This window comes from Ambystoma mexicanum, chromosome 1p (assembly GCF_040938575.1).
Source record: "Ambystoma mexicanum isolate Mex_15411 chromosome 1p, UKY_AmexF1_1, whole genome shotgun sequence".
Classification (NCBI taxonomy): Eukaryota; Metazoa; Chordata; class Amphibia; order Caudata; family Ambystomatidae; genus Ambystoma; species Ambystoma mexicanum.
Window position 1 is genome coordinate 934701365 of NC_090921.1, and position 12365 is coordinate 934713729.

The window sequence follows — 12365 nt, forward strand, 5'->3', positions numbered from 1 at the left end:
TAGTGAAATGTTTTTACTGATTGAACATATATGTATGGCAGGGAAGGAAAAGAAAGGGGCTAAACAAGTGATGTCATCATTGATGTCATCATTGACATTTGAGATGACATCTTTCATGGTCTGAGTGTTAGTGTTAGCAGTGCACAGGGGTGGTGGCAGGGTTGGGGGCTTAGTTTACCATAACTGTCGAATTTCAGGGGTTATTCGGTTTTAATGTAAAGCATAAAGGGGAGGTGGAAAGTTCTTTTTAGTGAAGTGTACAGGTTTTTGTTAGGGCAATATATATATATATATATATATATATATTGTAACGCTCACCTGGCTCCCACGGAGGCGCTGGTCTAGTCTGGGTTGCTGTAGCCTCTTCAAGCGTGATGCGCAGAACTCGGACCACCGATTCAACAGGACCCCCAAATCTTGCTTGTCTGGCCCGTAGGAATATCCTTCTGCAGATGAGAAAGGGGATTAACTGTCTACAGAATAGTGTGCTTGCTCCCCCCTTTCCCCCTTCGTTCTTCTCTGACTTCCTCCAAAACCCCCGGTTTAAGCTCACCTTATGGTTTGGAAGGATGAACCCTCCAACCTGCTTCTGGTGCAGGGGCGCGCGTTCGTCCAGTTACTTCACTGGTTTTCAAAATGGCGCTGGCAAAATCCACTTGACTTTTCTGAGCGATACGCCGTAAGTATGAATATTCAAAAGTTCAAGTGTGAGCCTCTTTTTATGTTGTCTTCCTAACCTGTGATCTGTCCTTTATTTTCAGGTGCAGAACGAAGGCGATGCGTTGAGGGGTTAAATTGCCGATGGTAAAATCAGGTGAGTTAGTGATGAGGGCGACCCCTCTAAATGTCTTTATAATTCCCCAGTAATGTCTTTTGTCCTTTCCCCATAGGGGTCGGGGTGCGGTACCTGCCAACGAAGCGGCGCCGACCCGAAATGTGGAATGGTTCACCAAGAAAAGCCGATAAGTATTATGGCTGAAAATTCGGCTTTCCTCCTGTGTTCCCTCTGCTCACCTTTTGTGACTTCTTCTCTCCCCTAGGTGCAGAGATGTGGCGACCGGTACTGACAGCCGCGATGGAGCCGGGAGATGTCTCGAGAACAGGTGAGTGAAGCGCGGCACTGCAGCGAGCAACGCAATGCTTTTAAATGGAAGTCTTTCTTCAAGAATGCTGGCGTGAAGATTCCGGATGCAGGTAAGAAGTTTGAATAAGTTCTTGCTTTTCACCTTTCTCTTCTCTTCTTTCCGTACAGGTGTTCCAGGATCGAGGCGGGCGTGGCTGGAGTCCAGGTGCAGGAGCAGACACGGGGAGCATTCAGCTGCCTGGATGCAGAACAACGTGAAGCACGTTTGGCTGTCCGGGCGTGGCTTAAATAGCCTTGGAAGAAGTCCTAGGTAAGTATTCTTCCACAGCCCCACCCAAGTAACAAAATAGTCCCTTCAGTAAAATAGTCACTCCTAAGCCTCATTTGGCTTGGGTCTTCATGCAGCATGGTCTGCATCAGGTGAGTATGGAGCATGGTCTGCATTAGGTAAGTGCACCAAACACTTTCCTTTATGAGCCTGGCGCCTATGGCGCCAGGACTGAAGTCCAACATGAGCCTGGCGCCAAAGGCGCCAGGACAGAGTCAAAAGAACCCCTATAAGGGGTCACTGGGCTTTTACCCGGGGGCATGATGCCTGCTCCCGGGGGTGCTGGGCCTGGCCTGGTGCTCCGGCGGTAGGCGTCATGACATATATACAGTGTTCTTGCTACTTACCCTGTAATAATGTGCGCAATAAGCATATTGTCGTTTCCAACCACTCTAGCGAATGCCATGCAGTGCTTCATTCATCATCTGTTCACATGAAGCAGCAAACGATTAAAATGCTCTACATTTCAAAATGTTTCTATTTACAAGCATTTTTATCAAAGTTAAAAATGGATATGCACTGTATCCCTTTTCCATTAAATAAGGGAACACCAAATAAAATACACCTGTAAACCATTTTCAAATGCCACTTAGTGTCTCACAGTTTAATATGTTACAAGCACATGCATACATCTCAACATCACCCATTCCAGTGTGTAGGTGCTGCTTAAGCCTTTCTTTTTTCCTTTGCATTCTGTCAATTCCAATTCCCTTCCCCCATTATAAAGCTGCAACTACAAGTCCCAGAATGGAAAGTAAAAAACACTACTAAATTTCACAATTTCAAACTGTAACATTTATTCCAAATAAACCTATGTAATGCAGTGCTTTTCTAAATATTACTTGGGAAGCCTTTTTAACAAAGTTAAAACATTCATATCTCTATTTCCAGCAGCAGTGTGTCACTTTTGCATAAAACAAAGCAAATGCAAAAAAAATAATTTGTACACCATTTGAAATTGGCATTCAGTGTGTGCTAGTTTAATATATTAACAGTGCATGTATACTTCCTAACAGAACCCATTCCAATCTTCAGCTGCTTATGCAGTTCTACTTCTTTCTCTACATTCTGTGACGTGTACTCCAATGTTTATAATGGAAAAAGTGCAACTACCAGTCCCATAATGCAAACAAAAAAACTATGACTACATAAACACCTACAGATTATAATCCATCATGTTGGCAAGTATTCATATATTCCTAACACATTGAATTTATACACAACTACCATTAAAACTGTACTACAAATATTTTCCATCAACTTTTCTTTGCTTTTACAAATTGTTACAAAGCTTCTGCACATGTGCACACACATTTCTTAAATTTCCAGAAAATGCTCCTAAAAGCAACACTTTTTAACTGACCAACAATTTTATTAATAATTTCCCCACCCCTCCTTGTTCAATTACAAATATAACCCTTCCTTCCTAACAGTACTTCCCCATTACCAAATATGCCCATTAACTTTCTTTGACAATTACAGGAAAGAAACAAATCACTGCAATCAAGAACTGAAAAACAAATACCCTTTATATCCGACAAATAAGTAAATTCATTGACCAGTTATATGGACCAGTTATATGTATGTTATTATAGCAACACAGTGCCACTATATATATAACCCAGACTACTTTTCACAAACCAACATTTCTTTCACACTACCCCATTATAATCTACAATACACACTCCTGCTATTTCCATCTGCACACCACCATTGCAACACTCACTCTGTTCCTCAACACTGCACAATCACTATACAGATTCCATCACACTACCACTGCCTTCCTCACTAACTCAACACCAACACACCTATGTACACTCGTATTCCCCCAACCGTTCCAACCACACCTAATATACAACCTCACAATAAAACAGTACTGTATTCATTTCTAGAATCACACCCACAAACCCATGGCACCAAACATGCATACACATTGCACAACTTCCCAATACAACCTTTCTCTTTTCCCAACAGACACAACAAAATGCCTACCAAAGAAAAACTCAATAGAAAAGAAAGAAAAACTAGAGCAGATAAGACTAAAAGTACACTACATAGTCATCCACCTCTAAAACATTTTATAGAAAATATTAAAACAAAAGAGCTAGTAGACTCACTCAACAAAACTAAACCAACCATGACTAAAAAAGGTAAGGCCCCTCTTCAAAAAACAACTAAATAATGATGTACAGAGAAAAACTCACCTACTAACAAACCCAATCCTTTATCTACCAGTGTTAACATAGTCAAGGTAAAGAAATCCAAAAAAAGGTGTTACAAAAAATGTTCCACCTCAGAGTACTTAACAATCTTATAAAAACATCTGAAAAGTCATGATATTCCCTTAGAAACTACCAAAGGAGGCTAAACCTGCAAGTTATAATCAACAGTGCTTTTCTACTAAAGCAAATATTATTTATATTAATTGTACAAAGAATGAAAACACTAACTACATTAATCAGTATATTACAAGAACTACTTCTAAACATGCATGGTGTCCATATACAGACCTTTTCAAACTTCTCTGATGGTGAATTGATGCACACAAGCAGCACATTACTATACTTCAATGAAGAAGCTTATAAACAAGAACAAGACATGTGCCAGAGACAATAGTGGTTGAATATATGAAATTGTGGATCACATCATTAAGACAAAAGAAACCATTATTGGAAAAAAGTCCCCAACAAACTTTGAACCAAATGCTCCTTTCACCCAAAAAATTCCAGTGTACAAATGGACATGTAGCTCATTGTGCAATGTATGCCATCAATCATTAAAATCTTTATCACAATACCTCAATCACTATTTTAAACCAAAAGAAAAAAGTAAAATCAAACCTTTACAAACCATAGACTCCTGTCCAGTACACAGCCACATTAGCTTGCATTTCAGGAACTGCTTGCAAAAGCACTTTCCACCACGCGACGCACCATCCTACGATACGTAATCTTGTGCATCGACTATACTATGCAAAAAGTCCTGCTCTAGAACTCGAACATTTAAATAACATTTTCTTATACGGAATAGCCAAATAAATTTGTGAAGAAATAGAGCACATCCAACATAAGTACTTTGGAACTGAAGGTGACTTAGAAAATTCTGTACCTTAAGAAAACATTACCAAAAACCTCATGAACACCAACCTCCTAATAAAGACATACAAAAAGAAATAGCTAAGTTTCAAAACAAATCCGCTGAAATACCAAACGAATGTGTCTGTTGCTGCAGAACAGTTTATAAAAAGAGCACACAAATAGTAGATGTAACCTACAAAATAGAAGACAATGAACAATCCCAATGGTTCCAATTAGCTTCCTTTTTCACAGCAGAAGCTAAATACAAAATAACGAACCCCTCGAGAGGGTGCATGTACTACAACACAAAGCTTGCCAATAACCAAATGCCATCACGTGCTATCATTAATAACTTATAAATATTCTAACTTCCAAAAGCTCTTCAACAGCTTAACTTGTATGAGAGCATTATAATACAAACAGTTCACCCATTTCAGGGTATCATACGACCTTCAAACAAAATCAGCCAAATTACCTCCAAATTACCTCCATTCGAGCTACTAAAGGGCATCTGTGGTAAAATAGTATATTTACCATTGCTTCAAACTCTAAGACTACAAAGGCCAATAGATCAATCTTTAATTGTACTAGTTAATGGTGTGCCAACAAAAGACAAAATAATTTGCCAACAACTACCAGACTTAAAGTTAAACAAGCCCTGCAATGTCTGAAAGAAAACAATGCAAAAACAAAGAGGTGATGGCTGGAAGGTTTAGACTGAATCTTAACCACTGGCATTGCTCGGGGCAACCCTCCAGACCATCGTTCTTCACCTACCAAGCCATTACAGAAGGGGAAAGACCATATGCAAATCAGGCTTGGCCCCACCCCAAAAGGGGAAGTCCAGCCCGAACTGCTAGGTCACATTCCTTCTGCACGAGACCACAAGCATCCCCAAACATGTTTCACCCTTGTTGGGGATCATCAGTGAGGATTAGCTTGGGTCTCTAGGCCCAGCAGGCACGGGACCCACGTCTGGGCATACCCGTCCCACTCGGGGTGACAAAGCAAAAACAAAGAGGTGATGGATGGAAGGTTTAGACTGAATCTTAACCACTGGCATTGCTCGGGGCAACCCTCCAGACCATCGTTCTTCGCCTACCAAGCCATTACAGAAGGGGAAAGACCATATGCAAATCAGGCTTGGCCCCACCCCAAAAGGGGAAGTCCAGCCCGAACTGCTAGGTCACATCCCTTCTGCACGAGACCACAAGCATCCCCAAACATGTTTCACCCTTGTTGGGGATCATCAGTGAGGAGTAGCTTGGGTCTCTAGGCCCAGCAGGCACGGGACCCACGTCTGGGCATACCCGTCCCACTCGGGGTGACAAAGCAAAAACAAAGAGGTGATGGCTGGAAGGTTTAGACTGAATCTTAACCACTGGCATTGCTCGGGGCAACCCTCCAGACCATCGTTCTTCACCTACCAAGCCATTACAGAAGGGGAAAGACCATATGCAAATCAGGCTTGGCCCCACCCCAAAAGGGGAAGTCCAGCCCGAACTGCTAGGTCACATTCCTTCTGCACGAGACCACAAGCATCCCCAAACATGTTTCACCCTTGTTGGGGATCATCAGTGAGGATTAGCTTGGGTCTCTAGGCCCAGCAGGCACGGGACCCACGTCTGGGCATACCCGTCCCACTCGGGGTGACAAAGCAAAAACAAAGAGGTGATGGCTGGAAGGTTTAGACTGAATCTTAACCACTGGCATTGCTCGGGGCAACCCTCCAGACCATCGTTCTTCGCCTACCAAGCCATTACAGAAGGGGAAAGACCATATGCAAATCAGGCTTGGCCCCACCCCAAAAGGGGAAGTCCAGCCCGAACTGCTAGGTCACATCCCTTCTGCACGAGACCACAAGCATCCCCAAACATGTTTCACCCTTGTTGGGGATCATCAGTGAGGAGTAGCTTGGGTCTCTAGGCCCAGCAGGCACGGGACCCACGTCTGGGCATACCCGTCCCACTCGGGGTGACAAAGCAAAAACAAAGAGGTGATGGCTGGAAGGTTTAGACTGAATCTTAACCACTGGCATTGCTCGGGGCAACCCTCCAGACCATCGTTCTTCGCCTACCAAGCCATTACAGAAGGGGAAAGACCATATGCAAATCAGGCTTGGCCCCACCCCAAAAGGGGAAGTCCAGCCCGAACTGCTAGGTCACATCCCTTCTGCACGAGACCACAAGCATCCCCAAACATGTTTCACCCTTGTTGGGGATCATCAGTGAGGAGTAGCTTGGGTCTCTAGGCCCAGCAGGCACGGGACCCACGTCTGGGCATACCCGTCCCACTCGGGGTGACAAAGCAAAAACAAAGAGGTGATGGCTGGAAGGTTTAGACTGAATCTTAACCACTGGCATTGCTCGGGGCAACCCTCCAGACCATCGTTCTTCACCTACCAAGCCATTACAGAAGGGGAAAGACCATATGCAAATCAGGCTTGGCCCCACCCCAAAAGGGGAAGTCCAGCCCGAACTGCTAGGTCACATCCCTTCTGCACGAGACCACAAGCATCCCCAAACATGTTTCACCCTTGTTGGGGATCATCAGTGAGGAGTAGCTTGGGTCTCTAGGCCCAGCAGGCACGGGACCCACGTCTGGGCATACCCGTCCCACTCGGGGTGACAAAGCAAAAACAAAGAGGTGATGGCTGGAAGGTTTAGACTGAATCTTAACCACTGGCATTGCTCGGGGCAACCCTCCAGACCATCGTTCTTCGCCTACCAAGCCATTACAGAAGGGGAAAGACCATATGCAAATCTGGCTTGGCCCCACCCCAAAAGGGGAAGTCCAGCCCGAACTGCTAGGTCACATCCCTTCTGCACGAGACCACAAGCATCCCCAAACATGTTTCACCCTTGTTGGGGATCATCAGTGAGGAGTAGCTTGGGTCTCTAGGCCCAGCAGGCACGGGACCCACGTCTGGGCATACCCGTCCCACTCGGGGTGACAAAGCAAAAACAAAGAGGTGATGGCTGGAAGGTTTAGACTGAATCTTAACCACTGGCATTGCTCGGGGCAACCCTCCAGACCATCGTTCTTCGCCTACCAAGCCATTACAGAAGGGGAAAGACCATATGCAAATCAGGCTTGGCCCCACCCCAAAAGGGGAAGACCAGCCCGAACTGCTAGGTCACATCCCTTCTGCACGAGACCACAAGCATCCCCAAACATGTTTCACCCTTGTTGGGGATCATCAGTGAGGAGTAGCTTGGGTCTCTAGGCCCAGCAGGCACGGGACCCACGTCTGGGCATACCCGTCTCACTCGGGGTGACAAAGCAAAAACAAAGAGGTGATGGCTGGAAAGTTTAGTCTGAATCTTAACCACTGGCATTGCTCGGGGCAACCCTCCAGACCATCGTTCTTCGCCTACCAAGCCATTACAGAAGGGGAAAGACCATATGCAAATCAGGCTTGGCCCCACCCCAAAAGGGGAAGTCCAGCCCGAACTGCTAGGTCACATCCCTTTTGCACGAGACCACAAGCATCCCCAAACATGTTTCACCCTTGTTGGGGATCATCAGTGAGGAGTAGCTTGGGTCTCTAGGCCCAGCAGGCACGGGACCCACGTCTGGGCATACCCGTCCCACTCGGGGTGACAAAGCAAAAACAAAGAGGTGATGGCTGGAAGGTTTAGACTGAATCTTAACCACTGGCATTGCTCGGGGCAACCCTCCAGACCATCGTTCTTCGCCTACCAAGCCATTAAAGAAGGGGAAAGACCATATGCAAATCAGGCTTGGCCCCACCCCAAAAGGGGAAGTCCAGCCCGAACTGCTAGGTCACATCCCTTCTGCACGAGACCACAAGCATCCCCAAACATGTTTCACCCTTGTTGGGGATCATCAGTGAGGAGTAGCTTGGGTCTCTAGGCCCAGCAGGCACGGGACCCACGTCTGGGCATACCCGTCCCACTCGGGGTGACAAAGCAAAAACAAAGAGGTGATGGCTGGAAGGTTTAGACTGAATCTTAACCACTGGCATTGCTCGGGGCAACCCTCCAGACCATCGTTCTTCACCTACCAAGCCATTACAGAAGGGGAAAGACCATATGCAAATCAGGCTTGGCCCCACCCCAAAAGGGGAAGTCCAGCCCGAACTGCTAGGTCACATCCCTTCTGCACGAGACCACAAGCATCCCCAAACATGTTTCACCCTTGTTGGGGATCATCAGTGAGGAGTAGCTTGGGTCTCTAGGCCCAGCAGGCACGGGACCCACGTCTGGGCATACCCGTCCCACTCGGGGTGACAAAGCAAAAACAAAGAGGTGATGGCTGGAAGGTTTAGACTGAATCTTAACCACTGGCATTGCTCGGGGCAACCCTCCAGACCATCGTTCTTCGCCTACCAAGCCATTACAGAAGGGGAAAGACCATATGCAAATCAGGCTTGGCCCCACCCCAAAAGGGGAAGTCCAGCCCGAACTGCTAGGTCACATCCCTTCTGCACGAGACCACAAGCATCCCCAAACATGTTTCACCCTTGTTGGGGATCATCAGTGAGGAGTAGCTTGGGTCTCTAGGCCCAGCAGGCACGGGACCCACGTCTGGGCATACCCGTCCCACTCGGGGTGACAAAGCAAAAACAAAGAGGTGATGGCTGGAAGGTTTAGACTGAATCTTAACCACTGGCATTGCTCGGGGCAACCCTCCAGACCATCGTTCTTCGCCTACCAAGCCATTACAGAAGGGGAAAGACCATATGCAAATCAGGCTTGGCCCCACCCCAAAAGGGGAAGACCAGCCCGAACTGCTAGGTCACATCCCTTCTGCACGAGACCACAAGCATCCCCAAACATGTTTCACCCTTGTTGGGGATCATCAGTGAGGAGTAGCTTGGGTCTCTAGGCCCAGCAGGCACGGGACCCACGTCTGGGCATACCCGTCTCACTCGGGGTGACAAAGCAAAAACAAAGAGGTGATGGCTGGAAAGTTTAGTCTGAATCTTAACCACTGGCATTGCTCGGGGCAACCCTCCAGACCATCGTTCTTCGCCTACCAAGCCATTACAGAAGGGGAAAGACCATATGCAAATCAGGCTTGGCCCCACCCCAAAAGGGGAAGTCCAGCCCGAACTGCTAGGTCACATCCCTTTTGCACGAGACCACAAGCATCCCCAAACATGTTTCACCCTTGTTGGGGATCATCAGTGAGGAGTAGCTTGGGTCTCTAGGCCCAGCAGGCACGGGACCCACGTCTGGGCATACCCGTCCCACTCGGGGTGACAAAGCAAAAACAAAGAGGTGATGGCTGGAAGGTTTAGACTGAATCTTAACCACTGGCATTGCTCGGGGCAACCCTCCAGACCATCGTTCTTCGCCTACCAAGCCATTAAAGAAGGGGAAAGACCATATGCAAATCAGGCTTGGCCCCACCCCAAAAGGGGAAGTCCAGCCCGAACTGCTAGGTCACATCCCTTCTGCACGAGACCACAAGCATCCCCAAACATGTTTCACCCTTGTTGGGGATCATCAGTGAGGAGTAGCTTGGGTCTCTAGGCCCAGCAGGCACGGGACCCACGTCTGGGCATACCCGTCCCACTCGGGGTGACAAAGCAAAAACAAAGAGGTGATGGCTGGAAGGTTTAGACTGAATCTTAACCACTGGCATTGCTCGGGGCAACCCTCCTGACCATCGTTCTTCGCCTACCAAGCCATTACAGAAGGGGAAAGACCATATGCAAATCAGGCTTGGCCCCACCCCAAAAGGGGAAGTCCAGCCCGAACTGCTAGGTCACATCCCTTCTGCACGAGACCACAAGCATCCCCAAACATGTTTCACCCTAGTTGGGGATCATCAGTGAGGAGTAGCTTGGGTCTCTAGGCCCAGCAGGCACGGGACCCACGTCTGGGCATACCCGTCCCACTCGGGGTGACAAAGCAAAAACAAAGAGGTGATGGCTGGAAGGTTTAGACTGAATCTTAACCACTGGCATTGCTCGGGGCAACCCTCCAGACCATCGTTCTTCGCCTACCAAGCCATTACAGAAGGGGAAAGACCATATGCAAATCAGGCTTGGCCCCACCCCAAAAGGGGAAGTCATTTAAATAAAAACAATTTACTTGACACATTATACCCAAACAGAAGTACTACTTTGGAAAACATGTGTCCTTACAATATTGCCCAAAACGACACCTACAAAAACAATGGGCCTCATTACGACCCTGGCGCTAATGGGTTAATGGCGCCGTAAAAGACTGCGGCGCCGTTAACCCATTAGCGCCTGATTACGAGGTACCTTTGCGGGACCCAACCTTAACGGCTGGTCTACACCAGCCGTTAAAGTAGGGACCTGCAAAGGGACCTTCGTGCTAAGTACGGTACCGCAATGCCATACTTAGCGCCTTCCCCATTCCCATTGAGCCCTATGGGGCAAAAATGGGAATGGGGAAGGGCCATGGAGGAAGGGGGAATTACCGCCCCACCAACCTTGTAATGGGGTGGTAAATCCCCCTTTCTCCATGGCGGAGTCATTAAGTTACCGGCATGGACCATGGTGCTATTAGCACCATGGTTTTCTGCCTGGGTCATAGTGAGGCCCAATGTCACATCAAATGAGACAACTGGCAAACATTTAGTTTCAACTTGTGATGGAAGCCTAGTGAAGCTAATTTAACCGAGTCTAATTAACATATTAAATGATCATGTAAAACTCGACAACACAGAGAACTGTGTTATAGGGACCTACTCCAAATTTTTAAACCTTGGAGAAAAGAAAAATAATTATTAGATGAGAATGACTCATTTCAAGCTGCATTTAATGAAAATGAAAGCAGTAGAGCAAATGACAATGTGTCGGAGTGAGGGGTCGTTTAGGCCCCCTCATACATTCAGCACAATGTTAACCACTTGCTTGTACAATAATGGGGGACGCTTCTATTTGCTCGCATGCACACTAGCAGTTTAATGGCAGTGGCAGAGGTGAGGTTATTGTGCAAGACACTTGACTTCCATTTTGTGTACCCTCGACTCCATCTTTGGACTAGGCCTCACTGCGATAATACGAAAAGGCTTCTCTACCCTCTGCAGCACCACGCACACTGCGCTCATGGCCCCCACCTTTTCTCACTGTGCTCGAAAGCTTTGCAACTCTGTTCTCACGGCTGAGCCAGAGATAATTGCAACAAATACACCAATGTAACATCTTACTCTTCCTCTGAGATCATTGTCCTATGTGCAAACCGGTTCAAACCATGCCCTGTAGCTCATCCATCTCCACAAACCTACCGTGCCCTCTTACCCCCGCTGTTGGAAAATTACTACCTCTACAACCCCGTGTCCCTGCAAGATATTCTCTTCATGTACCAGACGCGAGACCCCACTGTGAATCCCACCCCAGTGTGCCCCCCCCCACTGACAACAAGCCTCTGTTGCAGTATATTGCACCCTAGAACTAACAAATGTCAGAATGTCTTATAACCTCTTTGATGCATCTGCACCCACCCCACAGCCAATGTTATCTTACTGACCGGGATCCTAAACCCGGTACTTCACATACGTCCCAATGAATAATGCTGTGATTATATATGCACGATTTATAGATCTATGGTGATGTACTCAAAGGAACTGTAGTGACTATTATTTAGTGCATGTGTAATGGTAGCATCTCACGTTAGCATAGATAGGGCTCGCCCTACCATACCGCGACCTGACCCTCACCCCTCCTGGACACTGGTAGCCGGGCCACGTGATGTTCACCCTCCCTCCAACTGAGCAACCAATCCGGAAGAAATAGTGCCTACACCGACATATGTGCCTTCGCCTTCCAGCCAATCCTGAACTATTGTAGTACCCTATGTTAGTTACGTCATTTATGACTCTGTTTTCCTTTATATTTCTTTGTAAGTGTGTGTTGTGTGCCAGACCGCTCTCG